This window comes from Mus musculus, chromosome 9 (assembly GCF_000001635.26).
Source record: "Mus musculus strain C57BL/6J chromosome 9, GRCm38.p6 C57BL/6J".
In the NCBI taxonomy this organism is placed as follows: Eukaryota; Metazoa; Chordata; class Mammalia; order Rodentia; family Muridae; genus Mus; species Mus musculus.
Window position 1 is genome coordinate 92,776,442 of NC_000075.6, and position 25,902 is coordinate 92,802,343.

Below are 25,902 nucleotides of genomic sequence, written 5' to 3' on the forward strand. Positions count from 1 at the left end.
TTTAAATTAATAGCTTTGATGCACAATATATTAATTTTAATGAACTGACTCCAAAATGAATGCTTTATGACACTGAAAAGGAATAAAAATGATACTAGATGATGAAAAGTTTTTCCATACTTCCGGATTGGTAGAATTAATCCTGTGAAAATGGCTGCATTTCCAAAACATTCTACAGATTCAGTGCAATCACCATCAAAATACCAATGACATTTATCACAGAACTAAAAAAAAAATTAAAATTTTCATGTGGAACATAAAAGTTCCAAATAGACAAAACAGTCTTTAGCATAATGACCAATGCTGGGGATATCACAATACTTGGCCTTAACTTGTACCACAAAGCTATAATGACAAAGGCAGCATACTATTGCAAACTGAAAAATACAATGGAGTAGAGTAGGAGTCCCATAAATGGGTCTATATAGCAAAGGACACCTAAATTTTACAAATGCGTCAAAACAGCGCATTTCTTCAAAATAGCAACAGATCATTGCAACGACACAGATTGTCTGGACTCAGTGTTAAAGTTCAGGCTAAGGATCTGCCATCTAGATTTAGGGTTAGAACAGTCCTTGATGAGATGAGGGCCATGCTTGCTCATCATCTCCTAGTGCTGGCTGTGAGACTGTTATTATATAACTATATGTAGAAAAGATAGATATTACATTTCTCAGGGTTTTGAGCTTCCTACAACATGGCAACAGGGCTGCAGAGTGGAAGACTATAAATCAATATTCCCTAAACCATATCTGGTTTACTTTCTGAGACTCTATTCCATTAGATACAGACCCATAATGGTGAATTCTTGGCTGAAACTGTTGAATATAATAAAAACTTTATAGTGAATTTTCAGGTAAGGGTATTGCTTCCACAGAGACAAATTCAATGAACAGTTCTAAAAGGACAAGAATGAGTGAAATGTTAAAGGTAAATGAAAATAGGCTTTAATAAAATCAGTGCATATACTCAGTCTCATTATCTCCAGCTTCTTCACTGAGCAGGATTCAAGCCAGTCTTCATGAAAGATAGTGTGTGTCCCTTAACACTCTCTCCTTAAATGTTATTGAGTTCTTTGAAAGGAGTAGTTGGGTTGATAATAAGGAAAATTACATTGTACCTCCAAGGTGATCATTTGAGGCATGAAGAAAACAAGTTAGAGCAAAAGGGAGGTCTTACCAGCCCCATGTTTTATAAGGTTTGAAAATGCAGAATGGAGGTACAGTTCAGAGGGGCAGAGCTTTTTCAATCTTAACACTGTAAGAAGTTATGTAAGCTGCAAACAAATTGAGAGATTTACATTTTTTTTTTTTGTCAAAAGGAAAATTCTAAAGCTTTGTAAGAGAATCCACCAGCTGTGTTGGCAGGTAAAACACTAGCTGCCCAAATGATTTTAAATTCCAGAGGGACAAAGATTATTTTTGTCATAAGCTGGTCTCATGCAGTTCTTAGAATACACTTATTTTTAAAATACATTGCTATTTACCTAAGAGTCAAGTGGAACTTAATATTCTTCATTTTTATCTGCTAAAGCTGAGAACAATAATACCAGAGGGAGTGGAAGGGGCAATATGAAGTTCCCTAATTCAAGGGCTTCAGTGTATTGCATTGATTTAATTGTGAGCAATACATCAATATGTCTGCCACAGCCAACTTGATTTGTATAGCACTATTTGAAAGTTTTCTTTTCCTCCTTGGTGTGTTGTATCCATAGGAAATATTGCTGACATAACAACTCAATTCAGGACATTTAGTGATTCTAAAAATACTATATAACTAGATGTAGTTACCAATTACACAATTATACCATTGCCTTGTACCAGACATAGTACAGGCAAATGACCAACTAAACCATAGCTTTTCCAAATGATGGATGGATAGAAGGCCTACACTAACTATGGGATAAATACAGCCCAAAGTAGGTTCCAAGCCAACTTTACCACAACTTCTATCTGAAAGATACAAGAACTAAGTTTTCTTTGGAACTAAAATGACACCAATGTAACAGAGAATGAAATACGTTTCTCTCTGAGGTAACTTTAAGTATTTTTAAATAACATATAATTATATAATATGTCATCTAGATTACACTTTCAAATTCAAATTGCTCAGGTTTGCAGCCATTTCTCCTAAAGCTCTTTGTCTCTGCATAAATTCCCCAATTTCACAGTCTCAATTTCCTCCCTGTAAAAACAAACAAACAAACAAACAAACTGATAAATATTCATGCATTAGTTTATTTTAATAATTAAGTGAGATGTTCCATGTAAGACATTGAAGTAGAACTAAAACACTTGTCCTCCATCATTCCTGGCAATAATGCCAACACAGAAAGAAATGGTTAGAAGTCAAACATGCTCGTGTGACACTAAAGAAAGTATCCTCATAAAAAGCACAGAAATGATCCTTTCAGTTGTTGTCCCAAGAAGACTTACTTGGTTTCCTTTCTTTTTCTTTTGTTGTTAAATAGATGTTTTGAACTTATATAATTTTATAATTAAACAAAATTAATATTTAATTGACCATATTCAGAGTACATTTTTAAAAAATTGTCTTCAATATCTTTTTAAACCAATTAATTTTTTTATTAAAACATAATTACCTCACGTCCCTCTTCCCCTTGTTCCCTCCAATCCCTCCCATATCCTTTTCTATTACTTCCTCTCAAATTGATGGTCTCTTTTTCATTGATGATTATTGTTACACAAACACACTCATACATTCAACCTACTACATACATTTACTGTTGCTCATGTATATGTTTTCAGAGTAGACCACTTCGTACTGGATAGCAAATTAGGATGCTCACCCCTGAGAGAGAATAATTCTGCTTCTGTCAGAAATCTTTGGTTGTCTGTTGCTTTTTGTTTAATCATGGGATACCATGGAATTTCTCCCTTTTATTTTAGCATGTCTGTTAGTATTCAAGTTATTTCTCCTTCTCTCAGGAGTCATTAGTTGACTGTAGTCATTTGTCTAGTCATCAAAACCCATTAGATATCTCACTTCTATGTTAGCATGTCTGTTGGTAATCAAGTTAAACTCAACTTAAATCTTTTGAGTCTTTGTGCAAAGTTTAGGGTTTCTTAAGCAATAGAGGTACTTGCATTCAACTTGTGAAAGAGAAACAAGGACCTATACTTTGGGAGTAGTCACTTGAACTCCCCTGACCAACAACTCCAATGACTGTTCTTGTATCTGGTACTGGATAAGGGGCATGTTAGATAGCCTAATGTTTACGTGAAAACATTATCAGTACATTTTAATGTATTTTCCATAACTTTTTAGAATATTATACATTGTATTTTGATATTTATTCTTCTAGTCCTTTCCAAGTAAATCCTACTGATTCCCATGCCCAACTATATACAGCACTCCAACTTCATATCCTCCTCATTTTATATAACCCACTGGGTCAAATTAGTGCTGCCCATATGCTTTTGGGTGTAGGGCTAGCTCATGGCATGTGGTTGATCTCCTATAGCCTACACCATCCAATGGAGTGTGGTTGATCTACTGTGGCCTGTTTGACTCTTCCAGTCACAGAAGTCACCAACTATCAAAAGTCTCTCAGTATTTGGAACTTGTGAATTCATCTTCATGATAAAATGTTGACCAGTCTGATCTGGTGCAAGCAAGCAAAATTTCTATGAGCTCTTTAATGCACCAGTCCTGTCATATCTGGGAGATGCTTTTTTTTTTTAATGTTTTTTCTCCAACCTCTAGATCTTAGTCTTTTTTGCCTCTCACCTGTGATGATTCCTGAGTCTTGGGAAGTAGTCATATAAATGTCTCCTTGGATGTATATTTCAGGGATACTTAGTGTCTAAATTTGACCAACTCTGGATTTCTACCTTAGCCACCATCAACTGAACATAGTTCTTTAATGAAGTCTGAGAACTGTAATGAACCATAGGTAGAGATGAAAATTTAAAAAGCAGCTTGTCTCTATAGTCATTTAACAGGATGGTAATTAGTAGGTTTACCACTGGGACCTATGAGCTTCTCAACCATTGATTCCTAACCATATTTACAGTATTAGACATGTGTTTTCTTCTGTGGAGTGGACATTAAAATATTAACATATAAGTTACCTAGAGCAGGCATACCACTATTGTATCTCTGGGGATCTCTTCTCACACAATCATTCCTGCAGTTTACAAGTTTCACATATGGGCAAGCCTGTTGATGCTCTTATCCCCAGCTTCTGATATAGCACATTTTGCTACAATGAAAAATGCCCAGCAGTGAAGAAGCTTTCTTGTCAGGACCAAGTTCCTTTCTACATGTCTTGTGACCAATATATGTGATGTCTTCACCAATGATTCCTTTCCATTAAGTTCAAGTAAGCAATCAAAACCAATAATAATAGCTTGTCTTGTTTTGTTGGTCTCTATTATATATATATAATATATATATATATATATATATGACCAACAACTTGAAAGGAGGTATCCTACACATAGAACTCTTTTTGTTTGTTTCTTTGTTTTGGCAACATATGGCTTCTAGAAGAGTATTGTTACTTGTGTAGAATAATTAAATAAAACTCTTTATAAATACACACATATATATATATGCAAAATAGTAGATTCTCATATGCCTCTTTTAAACATCTTTAGTCTTCATTATATCATCCTTATTCCTTTCTCTATTCTATGCTCCCATTTCTCTCCCTATTTAAGAATGCTTCCTCATTATCCCTGTCAGAACAATATTGAAATGTAAATAAAGAAAATATCTAAAAAACAAAACAAACAAACAAAAAACAAAACAAAACAAAACAAAAACAAAAAAAAACCACTTCTACACTAGTCAGGTTGGCCCTAACCAATTTCTTTTCCTTTCAGACTGTCAGAAATTGTAATCATAACATTAGAATAAGAATATATATGTATTTCTTGAGACAAAGAATAAATATCATAGCTACCATAAAATCTACTGGGATCACATATATGAGCAGGATGTTTTGGTGGTTGTATAGGAAAGAAAAAGGTAAATAAACAAGATAATAATGCTTCTGTATGTTAAAGCAGGAGTGGAGACCCTAACTAGGAAAGCTGAAGAGTTCTAGGGAATATAGGACTAACCAGCTGTGTGTGAGGGGATGCTGGTTACAAATCAAAGGCATTGTACATTTGTATATGTTTTATACTGGATGAATCTGATTTACTAACTTGCAGGACTGCCAAGAAGGCACTGCTCTGAATTTCGACTTTACCCAGCAGAGTCTGCAGAGTTGAGCTGCTGATGAATGAGGTCAGTAACTGTATCTAGTTGCTTTCTGATTTTTTACAAATTTTATTACCAGTTATTCATTTTCCTCCTATTTTACTCTTAGTTTGGATTAGCAGTATGTATTTTAAATGAAGTATTTCAACCTAAAGTTTCATTTTTAACAGATACCCCATTGTTCTCATAACTCCTACCTCACCTAATATTTAAATAAAGTTATAATATTTTTCAAAAAGTGATACCCTAACATTTTTTCCTCACTAAATCTCATTCATGAGTTCCATACCTGCAGGTGTGTATGTAGATTCCACCATCCCTGCAAACTTACTCTCTTCTTATAGTCTCATTATCTGCCTGTTCTTTCACCCACACCCCCATTTGCCCTCCATTAATGATGGGAAACCCATCTTTTTCTTTTTTTTCTTCATATACAACCTACAAAGCTAGATTTTCATTACCATTTTGCCATTTTACTTTAAAACAGACTTTCTTTTCCTAATTGACAGCTATTTGGATCTGGGGACAAAGTAAGTATACTCCAAAACACTGCCCTGTGACTTTTCATAATTTAGCACTTCTATATATTTAGAATATTAAATGTATATATTCCTAAAATAAGCTCATTTCAAGCTTTTTAAACTAACCTCATTGCAACCCCTTTCTTTTATGAGAAATGCATTTTTAGCTCTTTATAATATACATCAGAACAGAGAGAAATTTTATCTCTAAAATTTCTAAGCACATAAAGTCCTTGTTAATATTTAAACAAGTTCCCTTTTTGTAGAACCTCTTTGTTAATTTCATGGTGGAGGCAAAACAGAATACAATAAAAACATGATAGCATATATGCTAAATGAAACCTCCTGTAAAATTAAAAGGATGTACTTCTGAGGGAACAGGTTTTTGTAAAGAATTTCAGCCACTAAGTAGGTTAGTGACTTTTTAAATAAAAGTTCAAAACTGATCTTATTGCATACACTCAAAGTAAGCGTTGAAATAAATTGCTAAGGTGTGACAGCATATACTTATTTATATTAATAACAGCCTCCATGAACCCACTTCTGACAATTCTTATAACACTTGTTAACACATTGCAATATGAGCTGTATATGCACAATTTTCCTCTTTATATTTTTCCTCAGAATAACTCCATGTGTTGTCTATGACATGCAAAGAATACTTTGGAAGTAATGATGCTAGGATATTATTCTTTCCAGAATTACCTTTGCTATTTGATATTCCTCTACTTAGCAAAAATGTATGATCATTTCTACACTTCCAAGCAAGTTTTAAAAATTTAGGAAAGAGGATAAGCCAATGGCCATAACATTGTTGTTTACTATGAAAAAAAATTGAAGGAATCTCAACAGATGTTAGTGTTCTTCTGACTACAGAACAGCTGGGGTGGGAAGGTTCATGTTAGTGCCAGAAACCATGTTGTTCCACACATAGAACAGCTCTTCTCTCATTTCCAGCAGGAAGAATTAAGCCTCTTAGCTTTTATTTGTATTTAACAAGATCCAGAACAGATGGCTTCTATCTGATTTTCAACATAGTACAGATAATGCTTCTAGTTCTGTACTCATCAACTTCTATGGCCAGCACCACAGCACTCTGTGAACACCCTTGAGTTGTGTAACTTATCATAGTAAAACATAGATAAGTACCTGTTCTCTCTAGACAGGCCATCAGTAAAAGAATGAAGTTATTTCACACAAGTGCAGCTTAGAAAGCCAATAGGTTTATTAAGAATACTTATAGGAGTATGGGTGAAGTTATTTATAGGCATATTAGTGACTCTAAGGAATCTGCAAGGTCAAAAAGCATACCTAATATGGGTAATGACTAAGGAGAGCTGCATCTCTGGAGCACCATGCAAACTTGCAGTCACCTCATTCAATAATCTTTAGTACCCATAAACTATTGCTTTCTCTTTAATAATCTTACAGAGGGGCCTTATGCTTCTTGTATGTTTCAGAAACGTCTTGTCCATTATAAGTTTCATTTACTTTTCGAAGCTTATAAACTTTGTTCACTTACTGAATTTCAAAAAATAATCTCTTTTTATTGCAGAAAGAAATGCTTGAATTGGAGGAAATAACTACATAATACAAAGTCATGCAGAAAATTGATAAGGTCCATGAGGCCTGGTACGTCAGGAGCATCCAGGTTAGACCCCAAACTACCCCAATCCTCCTGCACACCTGGCTCCCTAGGTCAGCACATGCAGCTACCCTAAGATGCATGCTGCCCCCCACCCCCAGATCCATTGCCCAGTCACCATTCATCCACCTTTACCAGGCCTGCTACAACAGTAACATCCACGTTGGGCCTACCTCTCTGGAGAATTGCTACACCAGGAACATCCAGGGACAAGCAGATGGCTAAAGGCCAGCTTATGAACACAAACAACAATATCCAGGGCAATATAGTACCACCAAAACCCAGATATCCTACTACAACCAGCAATGGATATACTAACACAACCAAAGCACAGGAAGATAACCTGAAAACCAATGTTTTAAAGATGATAGAGGACTTTAAAGAGGAAATGAATGAATCCCTTAAACATATGCCAGAAAGATTTTGATGACAGGATCCTGATATAGCTCTCTCTTGTGAGGCTATGTCAGTGCCTGGCAAATACAGAAGTGAATGCTCACAGTCATCTATTGGATGAAACATAGGGCCCCTAATGAAGGAGCTAGAAAAAGTACCCAAGGAGCTGAAGGGGTGTGCAACCTTATAGGAGGAACAACAATATGAACTAACCTGTACCCTGCCTCACACTTCCTGAGCTGTGTCTCTAGTTGCATATGTAGCAGAGGATGGCCTAGTCAGCCATCAATGGGAGGAGAGGCCCTTGGTCTTGCGAAGATCATATGCCCTGGTACAGGGGAATGCCAGAGCCAGGAAACAGGAGTGAGTGGTTTGGGAAGTGGGCAGGGGGAGGGTATGGGGGCTTTGGGGATAGTATTTGAAACGTAAATGAAGAAAATATCTAATTAAAAAAAGAAAAAGAGAGAAATGCAGAAAAATACAATTACACTGGTAAATATAACTATAAAATATCTGAAAATGGTGATAGAAAAATTAACAAAAAACAAATTGAGGGGAAACTAGAGATGGAAAACCCAGGGAAGAGAACAGGAACTACTGACACAAGGAGCACCATCAGAATACAAGAGGTTGAAGAGGAAATACAAGGTGTAGAAGATAAACTAGAAAAAATTAATATATCGGTTGAAGAAAATATTAAATCTAAAATATTCATAACATAAAACATCAAGGATATTTGGGATACTATGAAAAGACCAAACCTAAGAATATTAGGAAAAGAAGAAAGTGCAGAGTCCCAGATCCAGAGCCCAGAAAACATTTTGAACAAAATCATAAAAGAAAATCTCTCTAACCTAAAAAGAAGATGCTTATAAACATAATAGGAGCTTACAGAACACCAATTAGATTGGACTAGAAAAGAAAATCCTACCCCCATGTAATAGTCAAAACACAAAGTGTACAAAACAACAACAAAAGATTATTAAAAACCACAAGGGAAAAAAAGCCAAGTAATATACAAAGGCAGACCTATAAAAATTACACCTTATTTCTCAACAAAGACTCTAAAACCTAGAAGAGCCTAGACAGATAGATGTCTTGCAACGTCTAAAAGACCACAGATGCCAACCTAGACTACTACACCCAGGAGAACTCTCTTTTACAATAAATGAAGGAAATGAGATATCCAAGACAAAAATCAAATTTAAACAATGTTTATCCACAAATCCAGCCCTGCAGAACATACTAGAAGGAAAACTCCAACCCAAGGAGGTTTCCAAGAAAACACAGGAAACTATTCCTTACCACCAAAAACAAAAGAAGTAAAGCACATGAACATGGGCACACACACACACACACACACACACACACACACACAAACACATCACCAACATCAAAATGACAGGAACAGTCATTGGTTATTACTATCTCTTGAAAATCAATGGAATGATTCCTCAATTAAAAGACACAGGCTAACAGAATGTATGTGTAAATGAGATCCACAATTCTGCTGCATACAATAAACACAGCTCAGTAGCAAGGATAGACATTACCTCAGAGTAAAGGGCTGAAAAAATTACTTCCAAGCAAATAGACCAAGGATGCAAGCTGGACTAGCCATTCTAATATCTAATAAAGTAGATTTTGAAGCAAAGTAAATCAAAAGAGTTGGGGAAGGACATTTCATACTCATTAAAAGAAAAATCCACCAAGAAGACATCTCTATTCTGAACATCTATTCTCCAAATGCAAGGGCATCTGCATTCCTAAAAGAAACATTACTATAGCTTAAAGTATTCATTGAACCCCACATATTAGTATTAGAAACGTCAACATGCCATTCTTACCAATTGACAGGTTATTGAGACAGAAACTAAACACAGAAATAATGAAACTATCAAATGTTATGATTCAAATGGACCTTACAGATATCTACAGAACATTTTACTTAAACACAAAAGAATATATGTTTTTCTTAGCAGCACACAGAACCTACCAAGTTGACCATGAAGTTGATCACAAAGCAAGTTTCAACAGATACAAGAAAATTGGAATAACTTCTTGTATCTTACCAGATCATTATGGATTAAAGTTTGACTTCACCAACAAAAGAAACAATAGAAAGTCTATAGACTCATAGAAACTGAGCAAAGCTCTACTCAATGATCACTGGGTCAGGGAAGAAATATAGAAAAAAATTGAAGATTTTCTATAATTCTATGAAATTCTACAATGTACCATACACAAACTTATGGACCACAATGAAAGCGGTGTTAAGAAGAAAGCTTATTGCACCAAGTGCCTTCATAAAGTAATTGGAGCTTTCTCATACTAGCAATTTAAAAGTACACCTGAAAACTCAATGACAAAAAGAAGCAAACACACTCAAGAATAGTAGGTAGCAAAAGATAATCAAATTCAGGGCTCAAGTCAATTAATTAGAAACAAAGAGAACAATACAAAGAATCAATGAAATCTAGTTCGTTGAGAAAATCCACCAGATAGACAAAACTTTAGCCAAACTAGCTATATAGCAGAGAGATAGTATCCAAATGAACAATATCAGAAAGGAAAAGGGAAACATAACAACAGAAACTGAGGAAATTATATGAATTATTATATCTTACTTTAAAAACCTGTATTGGACAAAATTAGAAAATCTAAATGAGATGTGCAATTTTCTAGTTAGATACCTCTTGCCAAAGTTAAATCAAGATCAGGTAAACTATTTAAATAGTCCTATAACCCCTAAGGAAATAGAAGCAATCATTGAAAGTCTTCCAACAAAAAGAAGCTTCGGGCCAGATGGTTTAAGTGCAGAATTCTACCAGACTTTCAAAGAAGAATTAATATGAATACTCCAAACTATTCCACAAAATAGAAACAGAAGGAACATTGCTAATGTCGTTCTATGAGGCCATAGTTACCCTAATATCTAAACCATACAAGTAAATAAAGAAAGAGAACTTCAGATCAATTTCCCTTGTGAACATTGACACAAAAATATTCAATAAAATACTTGCAAACTGAACCCAAGAACACATAAAAAAAATTATCCAACATCAAATAGGCTTCATCCCAGGAATGCAGAGGTAGTTCAGTATATAAAAAACTATCAATGTAATTGGCCATATTAGCAAACTTAACAACTTCAACAACAACAACAACAACAACAACAACAACAACAACAACATGATCATATTATTAGATGCTGAAAAGTCCTTTGACAAATTTCAACCCCCCAGTATGTTAAAAATCTTTGAAACATCAAAGATACAAGATGCATACCTAAACACAATAAAGCCAATATACAGCAAACCAATAATGAAATTAAATGGAGAGAAACTTAAAGCAATTCCAGTAAAAATCAAGGAAAAGACAGGCTGCCCACTCTTTCCATATCTATTCAAAATAGTACTTGAAGTTCTAGCTAGAAGAATAAAAAAACTAAAGGAGATCACAGTGATACGCATTCAAAAGAATGAAGTCAAAGTATGGCTTTTCACAGATGATGTGATAGAATATTCAAGTAACCCCCAAAATTCTACCTGAGATCTCCTAGAGCTGACAAATATCTTTAGCAAAGTGGCTGGATACAAAATTAAGTAAAAGTGAAAAATAATTAGCCTTCTTTTATACAAACAATAAATGGTCTGAGAAAGAAATCTGGTAACAAATGTTTTTCACAATAGCCACAAATAATATAAAATATTATCTTAGTGTAATTCTAACCAAGTAAGTGAAAGACATGTATGACAAGAATTACAAGGCTTTGAAGAAAGGAATTGAGGAAGATATCAGAATATGGAAAAAATTTCCCGTTTTCATAGATTGGTAGGATTAACATCTTACCACAAGCAATCTACAGACTCAATGCAATTCCCATCAAAATTCCAACACAATTCTTTACAGACCTTGAAAGGTCAATTCTCAACTTCATATGGAAAAACAAATAACCCAGGATAGCTAAGAAAATCCTGTACAATAAAAGGACTTCTAGAGGTATCACCATCCCTGATTTCAAGCTATCTTACAGAGCAGTAGTCATGAAAACCAGACAGGTTAATCAGTGAAATAGATTCAAAACCCAGAAATAAATCCACATACATAGAGAAAGCTCATTTTTGACAAAGAAGCTAAAACCATACGATGAAAAACTAAAAGCATTTTCAACAAATGGTGCTGGTCTAATTGGATGTCTCTGTGTACAAGAATGAAAATAGATACACATTTATCATCCTGCACAAAATTCAAGTCCACAAGTATTAAAGACCTCAACATAAATCTGGATACACTAAATATAATAGAGGAGAAAGTGTGAAATACCCTTGAGTGCAATGCTACATGAGACAACTTCCTGAACAGAACACTAACAGGGTAGGGGCTAAGATCAACAATTAATAAATGGGACGTCATGAAACTGAAAACTTCTCTAAGGTTCTAACACCATCAGTAGAACAAAACTGCAGTCTACAGAATGAGAAATGATATTCGCCAACACTCCATCTGACACAGGCCTAATATCCAAAATGTATAAAGAATACAAGGAAATTAAATACCAACAAATTAAATAACTCCATTAAAAAGTGGTGTATAGAGCTAAATACAGAATTCACAACAGGGAATCTCTGATGGCCAACAGTCACTTAAAGATATGTTTAGTGTCCTTCATCATCAGGGAAATGCAAATCAAAGTGACTCTGAGATTCCACCTTACACCTGTCAAAATGGTGTGGAGGATGTGGAGCAAGGGAAACACTCCTCCATTGTTGGAGTGCAAACTTGCACAATCATTTTGGAAATAAATTTGGCAGTTTCTCAGAAAATTGGGAATAGTTCTACCCCAAGACCCAGCAATTCCACTTCTGGGCATATACCCAAAAGATGCCCCCATTATACCACAAGGGCGCTTGCTCATCTGTGTTCATAGCAGCTTTATTTATAATAACCAGAAACTGGAAACAACCTAGATGTCCCTCAACTGAAGAACGGATAAAGAAAATGTGGTGCACCTACACAAAGCTGAAAACTGATAAACTATTAAAAACAAAGACATTATGAAATTTGCAGTTCTTGTTGATAGAACTAGAAAATATCATCCTGTGTGATGTAAAACAGACCCAGAAAGGCACATATCACATGTACTTACTCATTGATGTACATTAGCTGTAAAGTACAGGATATTCATGCTACAATCTATAGACCCAAAGAAACTAATTAAAAATGGGAGAGACAGTTGGGAGTGAGATTGAAAATTGTTGGGGGAGGGGCATCTCTGGGACTAGCTGGAGACCTGGGAATAGAGAAGCTTTGGGGAGTCTTTGGGTGTGACTCTAGCTGAGACTCCTACCTGCAGGGGAAATGGAGCCTAAAGAGGCTACCTCCTGTAGCCATATGGTGATTTGATGTTTATTTCTGAGCTTGTGACATATTGTTATTAATCTATGTACCATTTTTATGTTAAATGATTTTCTATTTTATCTCCTTCTCAAATATTATGTCCATTACCTCATATTATCCACAGTAATGTACATCTTAAGCTATCTTGGGAAAATTCATTTACAGATAGCCATCATCACATCTAGTTAGGTAAATCCATTAGAATCAAAATCTATATAAATATCTACCCCCATTCCTCAAAAGAACAGAACAGTTGGTGGCAGCTCTGAGACAGAGAAGACTCCCAGGAGTCTTTGCGGTGACTGTAGCTTATGCTCTTAGCAGTGGGATATAGAGCTGAGTCGGAAGAGGCCACCTCCCATAGCCAAGTGGGACTTCCAGTGGAGGGAGGGGAACAAAACCCTACTTACAAACCTTTGACCCAAAATTCCCTCTGCTTGCAAGAAGTGTAGGGATAAAGATAGAGCAGAGATTGAGGGAATGGCCAACCTGTGACTGGCCCAACTTGAGAAACACCCTTTGGGGGAGTGACAAGCCCTAACATTGTTAATGGTATTCTGTTATGCTTGCAGACAAAAACCTAGCGTAACTGAGAGGCTTCATACAGCAGCTGATAGAAACAGATGCAGACACCCACAGTCAAATATTCAGGTGCAGCTTTAGGTTTCTTGTGCGAGAGTAAGGAATAGGACTGAGCAAGCCAAAGGCGTCAAGAACACTACAAGAAGACATAGAGAGTCAACTAACCTAGACTCCTGGTGGCTCACAGAGACTGAACCACCAACCAAAGAACATTCAGGGGCTGAAACTAGGCTTCCTATACATTTGTAGCAGATGTAGAATTTGTTCTTCATCTGCGTCCCCTAACGATTAGGGAAGGGGCTGTGTCTGACTCTGTGGCCTGCCATTACATCCCATTCACCCAGATGGTCTGACTGATTTGGCCTCAGTGGGAGAGGATGTTATTAATCCTGCTGTGATTTGATGTTTCCTGAGGGCAGATGGTACATAAGAATGGAAGGGAGTAATAGGAAGAGGGAATTGTAAGGGTAGGACTTGAAGGAGAGGAGGAATGAGGCTGCAATACAAATGTAAAGTAAGTAAATAAATAAATGAAAAAATATAAAGGAAAATATGAGTACACGGAAACATTAAAGGAAGATGGATATAGTCATCTTTACTGTAGTGACAGAAACACAGGTTTATGAATATGATAAAATCTATTGCACTACTTAAAAGCAAATTTTTCATGCACCAATCATATCTTAATAAATCTATTGCAACATAAAAAATGGTAGTGTTGTGAGTTACAATGGTAATTGTTGTAACACATCCCTAAAGTGTAAACCCTCTTTCTGGTACAATTCCAAATGGGAAGGTACTGATGCAATTTTATGACATGTTAGTATTTGATGTCAGTGGGGTTTTGTTGTTTGTTTGTTTGTTTATTTTCATCAATCTGACACAAATCTATACATATGTAGGAAGAAAGTATCATAACTGAGAAAATAGTTCTGTAAGATTAGACTGTAGTAAGTCTATAGGGAACTAACTATCTTGATAAATGATTGAAATGGGAAGGCCCAGCTCATTTTGGGTGTTGTTACTCATGGGGAAGGTGTCATAACTTGTAAAAGAGAGCCGCCTGATTGAGCCATGAGGAATAAGCTAGTGTTCAGTATTCCTCCATAGCCTCTGGTTCAGTTCTTGCCTTCAGTTTCCTGCTCTGAGTTTCTGCCTTAAATTCCCTTGATGATTAACCACAAGCTACAAAATAAAATAAACCTTTTACTCTTTGAATTAGTTTTGTTCAATATGTTTTATCAAAACAAGACTGGGTTCATCTGAGTACAGAGCAGGTGGGTGAATCTTTCCATGAAAGTACCAGCCACGAAGTCTGAGGTGCCATGATGGTACCACACACAGAGCAGTTCTCAGGTTGCATGTACAGACTGAAATCTGAACAAAAAATAGCATCATGTTATTTCATATTTCTAGTTGCAGTCTTTATTCAAAGTATGGCTGTGAAGAACTAAATGGTTGTTCCTTAGATGGCAAAGGGTGATTTTCTGAAAGATCTCTGAAGTGAGAACTGGGTCATGGTAAAACTCCTGCACATTTGTTGGCACTATGTGACATTGGGCCTTGGAAATATGACTACAAATAAAATCTCTCCATGCCAATGCAGATATCTTCTTCAAAAAGGTAAAGAAAATGTAGCAGTTTATTGATTCAAATAAACAGATGGGTAGATGATAGATAGATGATAGACATATTGATAGATGACATATAGATAGATAGATAGATAGATAGATAGATAGATAGATAGATAGATAGATAGATAGATAGATAGACAGACAGACAGGCAGATAGGCAGACAGACAGACAGACAGATAGATTAGAAATAGAGTGATAAGCAGAGTATTGCCATGTGGTCCAGACTGTCTGTATCTTCTAACCTCCTCCTCAGATATGCTGAAAATATCAGCATTATTTTTGAGTAAATATTAAACTAGAGTGTAGATACATAATAGAAACAATCTGCAAAAAGAAAATGTTAAAACATAAAGGAACATCCTTCTTTATATGGCCAAGTAGACACAACTCATTACCCACATGTTCTCCAGATAAACAGTAATTAGTCCTCTAGTGACAGAACTTGACAGCGCCATTTGTCATAAAGTCCATCCCAGACTCACCTAGTAATTGGGGTGACTATCGGTCACAGTTAATTGACTTCATCTTGAGGAATATTAGGTTTCTCATATCTTTATGACAGGAAGAAGTTTTGCCACTAAGTGCAAGGCATCCAGTATGAAGGTTACCAAAGAGGGGAGAGGGCACCTTCCATTGTGATAATAGCTCCTCCTAGAGATGTCACCCAGGCCATTTTAAAAGGCAGGTCTGGGTCAATGAAATGATAAAAGAATCATTTGGTTTTTTTAAAAATGATTTTTGTGTATTTTAGAAATGAATAATTCATTAGCCTTGAAAATAAATTCACTAAGATGTGAATATGTCTCTTTTCTTATGTCCACTGAGAAGAATTAGCCATTTTCCCTTTTAACATTTATGTTTACTATTTATAATTAAGTCCTTTTTATTTGCTCTTGACACTATTTCTTCACATAGAAAAGATAGTATTTCATAATTAATAGCTGACAATTATATCTCAGACAATTTTTCTCATTAAAAATCTTAATATAGTATTTTATTTTTTAAAGAATTTCATACCTATATGCAATATTCTTAATCATATTCATCTTTATTTTCTCATTTACCTCTCCCACATCCTCTACGTACCCTCAATATTTCCAGCTTGTTGCAGTTGTTGTTAATAACCCATTGAGTTCAATTTGTCCTGCCTGTATCTACCTGGTAGTGGGACCTTCCATTAGAGTGTGGTCCACCTATTAGGACTCAGGCCCTTTAACAAAAACTGGTTGTCTCTCCCCTAGAAACCATCTACTGTCAATAGCTCTTCAGCTAAGAATAAAGGCTTACAAGCCTCTGCCCACTCCTTGCTGGTAGGTTGACTGATTTGGTACTGTGTGGGTCTTTTTCAGGCAACCATAAATGCGTGAGTTCATGAGTACAGCAGTCCCATCAGTTCCAGGACACTGGATCCAGTCCTTCCTAACTTCTGGCTATTAAAACCATTCTACTTCCTCTTCTGATATGGTCCTTGAACCTTGGGGGGAGGGTGTGTGAAATAGATGGCCCATCTTTGGCTGTGTGGTCCACTGACACTTTTTCTCTGAAGCTTGACCAGTTGATAGTTTATGTATCAACCACTTCCCACTGAATAAATAACCTTCTCTAATGAAGTCTGAGAGATGCATTAATCCATGGCAAACACAATCTAAAATTAGAGGGCAGGTTGATTCTATATCCATTGACCAAAATAACAGTTCACAGTAGTTTCACCCTTGAGCTTACGAGCTCTGTAACCATGGAATTGTAACTATATCCACAGTTACAGGCGTATACTTCCTCCTGTGAAGTGGGACTTAAATGCAGAGAGAGAGAGAGAGAGAGAGAGAGCGTGTCTAGTTACATGTAGAACATCAATGCCACTTTTCTACCTATTTTCATAGCTTGTCATGCCTCTCATCATTGCTCTCATGCAGCTAACAGGCAGTTGAGTCTGTTGATGACTATTCTCCCCTGCAACTTCCAGAGCACCTTCCAGAATGATGTGAGTTAGTCATGGAGAAAGCTTCTGGGTCAGTGCCAACTTTATTTTTCCATGCTCTATGACCAAAGTATGCATTGTGTTTAGCAACAGGGTCTCACCATCAAGTTTTGATGGGCAAACAACAGTAATGGCAACATTCTATATTTTGGAGTATCTGGGGTATCTGAGGCTCTGGAAGACCCCTGAACAACATCTTGAGAGGAGGTATCCAATACCTAAAACTGGGGTTTTTATTTGATAACATGACTTCAGAGATGATCATAATCCCTGTGTAGGAAATTTCAATTAAACTCGTGAATTGTGTGTGTGTGAAAAAGCTAAGGGCTTAGGCACACTGGGATATCATTGCCTATTGTCTTTGAACTTTGAATGCCTAACTTTGACCATACTCATAGCATCCTCCACATTTCTCTCCAGTGGAAAAAACATTCATGTCACCTCTTCCCATTCTCCAAAAGGGTTCTGGTGGAGCCTCGCCCAAGGCAACTTTCTTTGCCATTATGTTTTGTCTGTGTCACTTTCCATACAGTTTGTTGAATTTTGTATGTGAGTGTGTTTATGAATGATAGATACTATGTATTTGGAGGGGTAGGTGGTCAAGGTCTTATTTTGCATATTTTATTAAGCTCACACCTTCACTTACTTTTTTCTCTACATTTCAGTCAATATCATAGCTTTCCCTTTTCCAGAGCTATCAATTTCTTTTTTTCTCCTTTCATGTCTCTACTAGTCTTAAAGTATTGTAACTTTCTATTCTGTCCTTTTCTTAGATACCTACATATTGTTAGCTGGCTCAAAAATTGAAGCGGAGAATGAGTCAACTGCATATGTAAGGGCCAAAAGCCCAAATGGAAGATGAAGGACTGGGCATGTAGCCTGAAGATCTAGGAGAAGGATGGGGAATCTGTTTGTAACACTAGCAGTTGGATTTCTGAGACAAGATTGAAGCTGCCTGTTGTATATGTCTGAGCTACCCCATTGAGACAAAAAGTGAAGAATCTATGATAGACTCACAGGCTTTAGGAAAGACTTGCCTTCGATCAAAAGGTGTTTCTCAAAGTATACGCACTAAGCAAGGAGATAGAAACACAAACTTAGAAAGGAGAAAACCCATTCTATTCCATCTTTCTCACTCTTCTGGCATTTTACTGTCCAGGCATAATACACAGAACCTGACAACAAGACAATGGAGCCCTACAGAGAGATGTCAATCCCTAGCCCATGCGCTGAGTGTCAGAAGGCGGATGCTGCCAACGCATAAGCTAAGTGTGGTTGTGTGAGTGACCCTAGCTGATAAACTGAATGTGGATTTGTGAATGCTAGAAGCTAAGCGTATAAAACCAAGGTACCAGCCAAAAATCAATACAGTTGCTCTCTTAAAATTTCAAGTCAAACATTTGTATTTAATTGGATATGCTACTTCTTTACATATTTTACGATTTATAATGTTTTTTGCCTCATTATTTTATACACTATTTCCAATTATTATAAGACTTCCCAGCCTAACATGACATTCTCTGCCCATGCTTAGCTGAGGCTTTGAGACCTGATAGGTCATACCTAACTGTACAGAGATTGCTCATTTCTTTGATCCTTTTTCTTTGAGAAATACACCTCTATATTCCCCTAGGGTGACATATAAACTCATAAATGTATCTTCTGATTAAATCTTCAACATTTCCTCTACATGATGGCAAATTTTTTATCTAGCTTCTACTGAGCACTTACCTTGAATATAAATGCATGATCACAGAAACTGTGTCTACACACAAAAATAAATTTTCTCCTTTGCGTTAACTCACCAATTGCTTTGCTGGTATTACATAGAAACAATCTATTTTTCCCTCCAAGACCAACAATAAAATTGCTAGTCTTTTGAGTTCTTACACTGATTTTATTGCACTCTAATCATTCCAAATCATATTGTCTTATTTTGTTTCTAGTTTGAATTTTGAACTTTCTCTAGTCTAGTCTGTTTTGTTTGTGCTACGTAAGTTATACTCTTTATGAATCTGCTAATCTGGCTTGATGATTTGTCTTCTACCAATTCAACCATAGCCCTTGGCTATTTTTTCTATGTTCTTTCCCTGTGAGTTAAGGGCAGGACTTCATAGATTTAGCACACTGTCTTCCCTGCAGCAGGGCCACACTTCTTTTATCCTTGAGGCCTTACCCATATCATCATCTAGGCTGGCTTACTACTCCTTGCAGCAAACAGCCCTGGAGCCCTTTATCTCATCTCTTCATATGTTTCCGATGAATGTTCATCCCACTAACCTCAGTCATAAAAGGTCTAGCATCCCATTAGCTATTCGGTTCTGCATCATATGCAGCATCCATACAATTATTTATTTAGCATCAATAATGGGAGAAACAGGTTTTTTCCTAACCAAACAGAATGCTCAATTAAAATGATTCTACTAATATTCTTTTCATGATTGTAGGAAAAGAAGAATCTTTTTGATTAACATCAAGCTCATTTCTTTTAATCAATATACTTAGTTTATGCTGATTTTTTATAAATATTTACTATACTCCCTTTCTTAATCAAAAAAAATTGGTAGTTGGATAAGTTTATAGTCGCCTCTTTCAAAGCATTGCACCAATAAAATCCTCAGCACAAACCTAAGCTGTCCTGACATAGTGAAGTTGATAAAATAATAATAGTATGAAGGATAAAAAATGATCAAGCACTGCAGTGTGCAAGAAAATTGAATCAGCCCAAAATTCCGTGAGAGCATAGATCAGTTTTCCCTGCTATGATTCAAATATCTGATTACATAAATCTAATATACAGAACTCCCAATTCACTGGGCTTAAATAGTATAAATTTCTTCTTTGGTTTATTCTAATGAAATTAATAATGAGCACAGTATTTTACATTTTCCAAAATCCTTTTTAATGTTTGGTTAATACTACATGTTATGAACAATGCAGAAAAAGTAGAAATTATTTCCGTGTTATGAATAGTAAGCTGATGTTCATATTTAGGTACATGACAAAAATAAGGCATAACATAGACCTTCTCAGTTTATAAATTTTGAACTACAAAATGGAGTTTCTTTAGCCTCAGCATGTGATGACGTGCTTGTAAGATCTCTAAAACATATTGGGAGATGAATTAGCATGGAAAAAATAACTCTCGTTAGATTTTTTTTTTTGTCATACTCTTACAAATTCTTCTATGAAACCACATGGCCATGAACAACAACTGTCATAAGTATTTTTCTACTCTTCAAGCTAGTTGCCCACTTCCAAAATGTTTTGAAGAGAATGGTCTGAAATAAAATGTGTACCCTTATGAACTCAGAGTTCATTTTAATTACATTCAGCTACTAGTCAACAGTGAGGAAGGTTCAGTAACTATAATGAACCTCAAGTGCAAGGGCAGGGTAGTGGGTAAAGTTAGGACTGTAGAGATTTAACATTAACAAAACAAGGTTCACAGACATCATCATCCATCCTTACCCTCTTCAATTTCTGTACATTTTCAAGGGATAGGTGTTTTGTTTTGTTTTGCCAGTGTATCATTAAATCAGTGCTCCATCTTATAATACTTTTAGCAGAAAATATTTACTTAAGACATAATCATAACTCTGAAATAAAAGTTTGAAACTTGTTAAAATTATTTCAAGTAATGGAATTGTATGTATAGTAGAATTTTTCCCCCGTTATTTTTCTGATTTTGTCTCTCAGGTCTCTCCATTGATGATTTATCATATGATCTTGAAACCTGACCTCATAAGAGCTTCAGATTTCTCACTCACATACCCAAGTGTCTTTTGTCCCATGGGAAAACCAAGAGGGTTTTGGTGATATAATTCAGAACCAGGGAGAAAGTGTGTAATCGCAGTTCAGGGATGAAGTCCTGAGAACTGGGGGACATGAGGTTATATTTTGATAGCTTAGGGTCTGAAATACCTTAAAACAGAGGGATGGCAGTTGGTGGTATCTGCCTTCTTGGACTCTAGAATCTTGAGCCAAATAAACATTTTTTTTTATTTAGTAAATAACTTAAGCTTGAGCAGTCTGCAGCAACAACAGAAATGAATAGTCCATGTCAAATGCAGAACTCCAACTTTTGCTTATTAAGATATTGCAAAAGATCTAAGAGTTGCGTTTGGAGTTAACTATAAATGTTGATGTTTCTGTGAAAGAACAAAGCGTTATCCTTAAACAATTTACACATTAAATGTGACGACAGCCCAGTCATTTAATGCTTAATTATGAATCAACTACTCACAGAGACATGTGTCTTTAGCTAAGGGAATAATACTACTGTCACCCACCATCTTTGTGTGACAGTTAAGTTTCCTATAGGTAGAGAAGGTTCCACAGGTTGAGGCACAGGAACTGAAAAGAGCATGGTCAGATTGTAACCATAGCTGAGCATCAGTAATTTAATGACCTTCCTAAAGCATACACTTTAGGAGAATGCAAGTAGGCTGACATGCATCAGTGAGCTCCTAGAGGTCAAAGAGACCAAGCACACATCTAAAAGGCAAACATTAGTGGGAAACTCAGAAAGATGTAGCTCACATTAACAGATGTCAACTAGAACAGGCACAGTGGAAGGAGCTAAGGATCATCCCAACCCAATAAATTCAAAGTCCATTTATGGTACATTTTATAAGTTGCCTCCAGGGTGACAATGTTGACTGTGGCAAAGATTCTCTTAGCAAATGTTAGTTTCCTAAGGAAAAGGGTTTTCCAGAGCATGTTAAAAATGTCATCCACTAAAACTTAAATTACTGTGGAAGAATATTGTGACCAATGGATTATTTTTAAAAATTCATTAGACTAGGAGAGAATCCAAACAAATACTACATAATTTTAATGCTATGGCATATTTTCAGTATAGACCTTTCTATTCTGCTAATTTTTTTAAATTTCTATATTAGTTTATATTCTGTATTTCAACCTCACCCCTAATGTGAGAGTTAATCATTGTTGTTTATTTGACTTAACAGAGAGATACCTATAACATTGGTAAACACTTTTGGCTGATCTGTGAGATCCTTCTAGAGAAGTCTGCATGTGGGTTAGCACACAGAGGAGGAAGGCCACCCAGAATGAGGGCACAAATATACAATAGGCTGAAAGTTCAGAAGAAACAGAAACTACAGTGAGTGGGGATTGTGCCCACCCTCGTATAGCAAGTACATTTTCTGAGGTCTTTATTCCTAACCATCAAATTCCAGATTCTTTATTCTTAGAACAAAGACTACCCACTCTCTTCAGTGGCTGTTTCTCCTTCGGCCTCTAACTGATGCTAAATCATTGGCCTCTTATCATGGGACTTCTGGATTCTCAGACTTAATGACCAGGAAATCAACTTTCTAACCTAAATGTCTACATGGGAAAATTACCAGCCAATTTTATAAATCCCTTCAGATCATCATTGTACACAAACTGAATATGCATTCAGAAAAATATTATGTACATTCTATTGGGCCTACTGCTGTGAAGAACTGGACCAAATAATATCAAATTCAGTGGTATTGATTTTGTAGCAGTTCTATTTGTATTAATAGTTGTATTTCTATTCAGATTATTGTTCTTTAAGTTTTAAGCTGTTAAGGAAGAAAAGTAAATTTTTAATAAGTCTAACTTCCAGGAAAGACATAAGTTTTTAAAGAACAAAAATTAAGTTCAAAATCTCAACCCCATGTATTTAATTTTTCTCAAGATCTGAAATTGAAATCAAAAGAAATGTATTTATAGAAATCCAGAGTCTTTGAAACATTTACATTCCAAGTGGACTAGACCTTTTTTTAAAAAAGGAAGAATGCAAGATCAAAGTCATGACAAGACTGAAGCCAAAATCTCACCTCATATAAAAGAACCACTAAGTTGAAACAGAATCAGAATATAAATCTGGGTGAAAAGGACTAGATGCCAGCTACTAAGTAGCCAGGTGTCATATTTGTTCAGAAGTAATGAATTCAGAAAGTATGCATCACCAAAATGTACTTCCTCAAGTAGAAACTTAACCACGTTTCTACTAATTGGAAACATATGTTGTTCTACAGCTAAAAGGAAAAGGGGAAATGTGTAGTCATTTTGACCACTGTGGGGTATAGTGTATGTGCCTTGTTTTGATTTATTTTCAATATAACATTATGCAAGGAATAGTTTTACATTATCCTTGAATGAAGAGAGTTTTAATAACTTAAAATACTTAATAGTGAGTAGAATTTTGACAAAATAAAGTTTCTACCTTTAACTAAACAATAACAGAAACTTCAGCAACTTCAGGGTTGAAAATTGATCTTATCATTCACAGACTAGCTATGGAAGTGAAAAGGTTTTAGACATATACTTTTTTTTTTCCAGTGGTCTGCTGTATGTCACAAGTACAGGGTAAGATGGCTGAGAAATGTCACTCTCACTGTTAAAGCCTTGGTATGGGAATACTGGATGATAAGTTGATTTTTACCAAGTCAGTGCTTGATGTAGCCTGATGATTGTGTCATGGATCTGAAGATGCTCAGATCTATCTTGGGGGCATATTTTCAGAGGCAACAAGAAGAGATAACTTGCCTCCTGTATTTCATGGTTAGAGAAACATAAAATAACTAGGTGGAATGGTTAGGGAATGAACACCTGTCAAGAGCCTTGATGACTAGTCAGCTCTGTCCATTCCGTGTGCCTGTGATGACGTCCCTTTTACCTCTCTACCAGTCTCTTTCTCTAGGTGATCCAGTTGCAACAATGTGACTGACCTTCAAAGATGTGGCAGGTTCAGCATTTATAAGTTTGAAATAATACAGTCACTGGAGCCCTAACATAGCTATGGCCCGAAGGGACTGTGTAGAAAACAAAAAAACAAAAAAACAAACAAATAAACAAAAATACTCCTTGTATAATAGAGTCTCGTGCATAATTCAATGAAATTTACTTTTCGCAACTAAATTTTTATTAGAATAAAAATATGTGCACTAACCTACCTTGCTGAGGATACAATTCTAAGACATTGGATGGAGGTTGAAACTGAATATGATGCAGATCTCTGTATTCCAATGCCTTTTTAATATTAACTAAGAATGCACCTATTGGCCTCAATATGAATTTTTCATTGTTAATTCAACAATGTTCACTTTGTTTTTTAAGAGTTTATCTTTGGCCTGTCTAAGTTACCAGTACCATGACTTTTAAGGAATGAGAGGTAAAGTACAGTTCTTTGAACACTGACAGTCATAAACTCTCAGTGAAAGTAAAGGGCTTGTAATGACAACTGCAAGTTGCTCACATGTAGAGTGGTAGCACAAGAGACACCTCCATGTTTAGTGTAAACGATTATGCATAGAGCCACTGACCTCTCTACCAGATTGACCCATGATAACACAGAGAATTCACCAAGTATAAGCAAGATTACATTGGCCTGTGTATAGTTTTCCCATTGTTCCATAAAACCCCTACACCAAGGAAATGCAATAACTTTTTCCATATCAGAAATATGTCCCGCCTCAGGAATGTCTCTCACTTCTTAGAAACTGCTCACTTTTCTCTAATCACACTTAATAAAGCTTGCTTTGAGTATGTGCGTTCCTACAAGAGTCTGCAACTTTGACTTTCACTGTGTGGAAGGACAAACTCGGAGCCACTGCCTTAGGTTTGTTTGATGAGTGAGTGTCTGGTTGCTGGTGTTGCTGGTCCTCTTCCTCCTCCTCCTCCTCCTCCTCCTCCTCCTCCTTCTCTTCTTTTCTTATGTTCATTACTTTTAAGTTATTTTTATTTACTTATATTCTAGCTGTTGCCCCTCCTTGATTCCACCATCACACAGTTCCTCATCACATTCCTCCTTTCCCTTGACTCCCAGAAGGTGCTCTTCCACAAACAGGCCTCGCCCTTCCCTGGGCACTCAAGTCTCTCTAGGATTAAACCCATTTTCTCCCATTGAGGGCAGACCAGGGAGATATATGTGCCAGGAGGCTCACACTGGCTTGTGTATGCTCCTGATAGGTGGCTCACTCTTCTGGGAGTTCCCTGGGATCTGGGTTAGTTGAGTCTGCAGGTCTTCCTATGGTGCTGCTCTCCCTTTTATCTTCTTCAATCATTCCCCTAATTCAAGCTTAGTGGTTCTAGACTTCTGTCTAGTGGTTGGGTGTAAATATCTGCATCTGTCTCAGTCACCTGCTTGCTGTGCCTCTCAGAGGACAGCCAGACTAGGCTCCTGTCTACAAGCACACCATACCACCAGTAATAGTGCTGGGTCTTGGTGTCCCCCACTCCCTATTAGATGAATCCAAATTTGGGTTGGTCATTGGGCCACCTTTCCTTCAGTCTCTTCTTCATTTTTGTCTCTGAAGTTCTTTTAAATAGGAAAAATTCTGTGCCAGAAATTTTGACTGTGAGTTAGTAACCCTGTCGCTCTGCTTGAGGCCCTGTCTAACTAGTGGAGATGGACTCTTCAAGTTCCTTCTCCCCAACATTGGCACTTTGGCTAAGGTCACACCCAGTTAGTCCTGAGGGTTGCTTACCTCCCAGGTCTCTGGTACTTTCTAGAG

At 36.3% G+C, this 25,902-nt stretch overlaps 1 long non-coding RNA gene across 1 annotated transcript in view; it reads left to right on the forward strand.

Moving 5' to 3' along the window:
- Positions 1-19,270, forward strand: part of 4933400C23Rik (RIKEN cDNA 4933400C23 gene) — a 76,996-nt gene extending 57,726 nt beyond the window's left edge. Inside the window, exons 3-5 of the long non-coding RNA NR_040770.1 lie at positions 5,184-5,259; positions 7,309-7,404; positions 18,163-19,270. This is a non-coding gene — a long non-coding RNA (RIKEN cDNA 4933400C23 gene). The remainder of the gene's footprint in view (positions 1-5,183; positions 5,260-7,308; positions 7,405-18,162) is intronic.
- Positions 19,271-25,902: the final 6,632 nt, after the last annotated feature.